This window comes from Chaetura pelagica, unplaced genomic scaffold (assembly GCF_000747805.2).
Source record: "Chaetura pelagica isolate M959 unplaced genomic scaffold, ChaPel_1.0 scaffold306, whole genome shotgun sequence".
NCBI lineage: Eukaryota > Metazoa > Chordata > Aves > Apodiformes > Apodidae > Chaetura > Chaetura pelagica.
In genome coordinates this window covers 177778-181211 of record NW_009953488.1, presented here as the reverse complement: position 1 = coordinate 181211, position 3434 = coordinate 177778, and the positions used below count along the sequence as shown (strand labels likewise).

Sequence of the window (3434 nt, the reverse complement as noted above, 5' to 3'; positions counted from 1 at the left end):
CCCAGGATGACTTTGTCATATTTTAGGCTCAAAGAAATTAAAGTTAAGTAAAGCTACCAAACCATGAGCAATGTACAGACAAAAATATACCAGCAAAGTACCCAACCAACAGTCAGCAGAAGCTATCCGTAAACATACACTGCAAACATTGTACAGTCCTCATAACACATCAGATACTTGTAGAGCGGACATCAGAAGGTTTTCAAAAGATTTACCAAAGGGTAAAAACAAAAAAATAGATTCTGCAGGAGCCAAACTGTATCTGAGCTCAGGATTACAGCACTTACCTTGGAAAAACTGTTAACAGACAAACAACAAATGGTCTACTTATCACAACAATTAAGCCACAAAGTAAAGTGACAGAGCTGGTTTTTCCCACAGAAACTCAAACAAAGAGTGTGAGATGAGAGAAGGGGGAGAAAGCCATTTGAAGAGAAAATTTCCTTGAATATAGACAGTTTACTTTAATACCAAGTTTCTATGCCGATTTTGTTGGAAAAGTCCATCTGCAAAACAGAACTGATGAAATTTTACCAAAAGTCCAGTGAAATAAAGGTTCAGTCCATTTGATATCCACCTGTAGCATGAACGCAACTCTGACTCCTACTCTCTAAACCAGGGTGGTTTTATACTCAATACAATACATTTACACAAAGAACTGACTAAGCAAGCCCAAATCCCTTAGTAAAAAAAAAAACCAACAAAATTAAAGTTGAATGAAAGCTTTGGCTTTCTTCCGCTACAAGCTCATGAAGTATGTGGTCAGTGCTTCACCAATCTCTGCTTGCAGTCAGCAAGTTCTCTGCAAAGCATATACAGACCCTTTCAAACTACTGCACTAAGGAATGAGTTCAAGCTTGAACTCCCTCCAGTCATCAACACATCTCAAGCCTCCTACAAGTCTGCTTCTACTGCCATGAAGACTAACCCTGCCTCTCCTTCGGTTGTACGCAAAGTGAAGGTCAGCTTGCCTGAGGAATTGTCAAAATAACAGAATTTTTAGGTATGTGCAAATTACAAAAAAGAAGAAAACCCCCTTGTGTTTTATGTATCAGAGAAATCGCACATTACTAATAAAAAGCTGTAGCTGGCAACAGCAAGAGCACAAAATGGCTAACTGAACTCACACCTTCCCTGTTCGGTCATGGAGCACTATTACACCTTGAACAAAATTAATCTCATCAAATCCATTAGTCTCTCTGTTAAAGAAACACAACAACAATACACCAGACAAAAGAACCCCAAAACCAAACCAAACCGAAAAACTGAGCAGAGTGTATAAAGTGCACATTCATAGCACGTATCTTCTCCATATTTGCAGCTGAGGCCTCATTCATTCACGCAGAAGTGTATCATTTCAGCATGGGTACAGCTGCATTAACGCAAAGCTTAAGGACAGAAGTGCTCTACTGATGCAAACAAATTGTTTCAGCCTGCTGATATACATAAAACTGAAATAAACCATGTATGCATGTGTCTGCTTGCAGATGTGGAATGCCAGTGCAGACAGGATTTGTACTGTGGCATCAATACTGGGAGGAAAAAAAAAAAAAAAGCACCAAAAAACCCCCACAACCCTAAACTTCATTAAATCAAATCATGTTTACTATTAATTATTTTAACCCAGGCTGTTACAAACTAAATTAGCCAAGTGCTTCAGCTACAACATTATTTAAAAACAAACAAACATACAGGAAAACCACTAGAGAAGCCACCTTCATAAAATCAAATCCCTGACTCGATGTCTTACTCTAAAATTGCTAAAATATTCACCTATGCCCAGAAGCTAGCCCTGGAAGATTTCAGGAAATCTTCCTGAGACTACCAGGAAACTGAGTACTAAAGTTGCTTAAAATATGAAGCATTCATTGCCTCCAAAGTTTAAAACCACCTTATGTAAGGAACATACTACATAAAACTTCAACACAGGTAAGTTTTCTCTGTATTTTATTACTGAGCAGTGGCTATTGGCTGTGATTACACAGCCAATTATTCTTAAGGATCTGCAACACAACAGCAGCAACAAAAATGAACATACCTAAAACTGTAGCCAGGCAAAGCTTTGCTCAGCAAAGCATTTATAAAAGAAAACTCATAGCACAGCTACAATCTGTGCAAGTCACTGCTTTAATACTTCAGCATAGAAGCAGCTACAACTTAAACTGCCTGCATATTCATGCTTCTTGATGTATTTACTTATCCAGGCCTTCATTTGAGAAATTACATGCTGAATTAATTTCTATAAATAACTGCACTAACTTTAGCAACACTGAGGGCTGAACAGTAATTCTGAACAGGATAACAGGGTAAGTGTCTCTGACCTGTGAAATCACTGATCTCACAGTTCACACACTGACTGAGCCAGAATCTCATGACTGGGCTGCTCACCCACTGGACTGACCAGAGTCAGCCCAGGTAACTATTTCTGGCCACCAACGCTCCAGTGTAAATAGAGCAGTATGCACAACCTCCTCAGAAAGTACTTTTCCACACAAGCTATAATTCTACAGGAAAAACCAAAGGAAGACCAAAGAACAGGACTCAAGAAAAAAAGAGTTCCAAAGAGCCAGTTTCTTCTCTGTGCTGGTGAATGCATAAGTTGCAAAAAGACTAGTCTGGAAAATATTATTTAAAATTGTCTCATCATCCCTGTACAATACTTTCATCAGTCTTAACAGTTGTTACCAAGGTAATACATTTTTTTCTGAAGGTCACATTTATTAGTAGAATAGAATACAGTATAGCACATAGGACACAATAAAAACCTGGAAATGCAAGAGAGAGGAAGGACAGACATTAAAGGAAATGTATTATAAAATTTTCAAAACCAGATGGGTGAATGCAAATAAAGAAAAAAAATTAAATAATTAAATAGTGGCTGGCAGGCACATTCAATTCTGTGATCAGGAAAAAAAAAGCAAAAAGGAGGTGGGAACAGAGAAAAAGGAGAAACCCAAGGAAACATCTGTAAAATCTACAATTAAAAAAAAAAAGGAAAGAGCTTTTTCTTCTAAACAGCTGGAGGGAGTAAAGAAGTGCTCGAACCTTTGAAATAGCATGAGTAGGGGCATTAAGTGAGACTCAAGGCAGCAAAGCCCTCAGGCTTCAGAGCAATGCCTAGCCTAGAGATACCAAGATGAATCAGGTGCAAACAGACACTGTCAAATTATTAAATAACTAGAAATTTTACTTATTAATTTTTGGTGTTTAACAGTGTTAACCAATTTCTTAGCTGCATTTCTAAATTTTTCCTTTGAATACTGAGAACTGGAATAGGAAATAGGGAAAAAGAAAGCATAATTTCATGTGGGTACCATAAGAACTAAAGAAAAAGACAGCAAGGGTAGAAAAGAGGGTGACTCACTACGGCAATCCTGGTTTTATTAAAGACTTTGTGAGTGATTAACAGGAATCATGGACATGTTTGCAGGAAT

At 37.7% G+C, this 3434-nt stretch overlaps 1 protein-coding gene across 1 annotated transcript in view; it reads right to left on the bottom strand.

Moving 5' to 3' along the window:
- Positions 1–3434, bottom strand: part of MCC (mutated in colorectal cancers) — a 167376-nt gene that overhangs the window by 36238 nt on the left and 127704 nt on the right. The gene's annotated exons all lie outside the window — the stretch shown is intronic.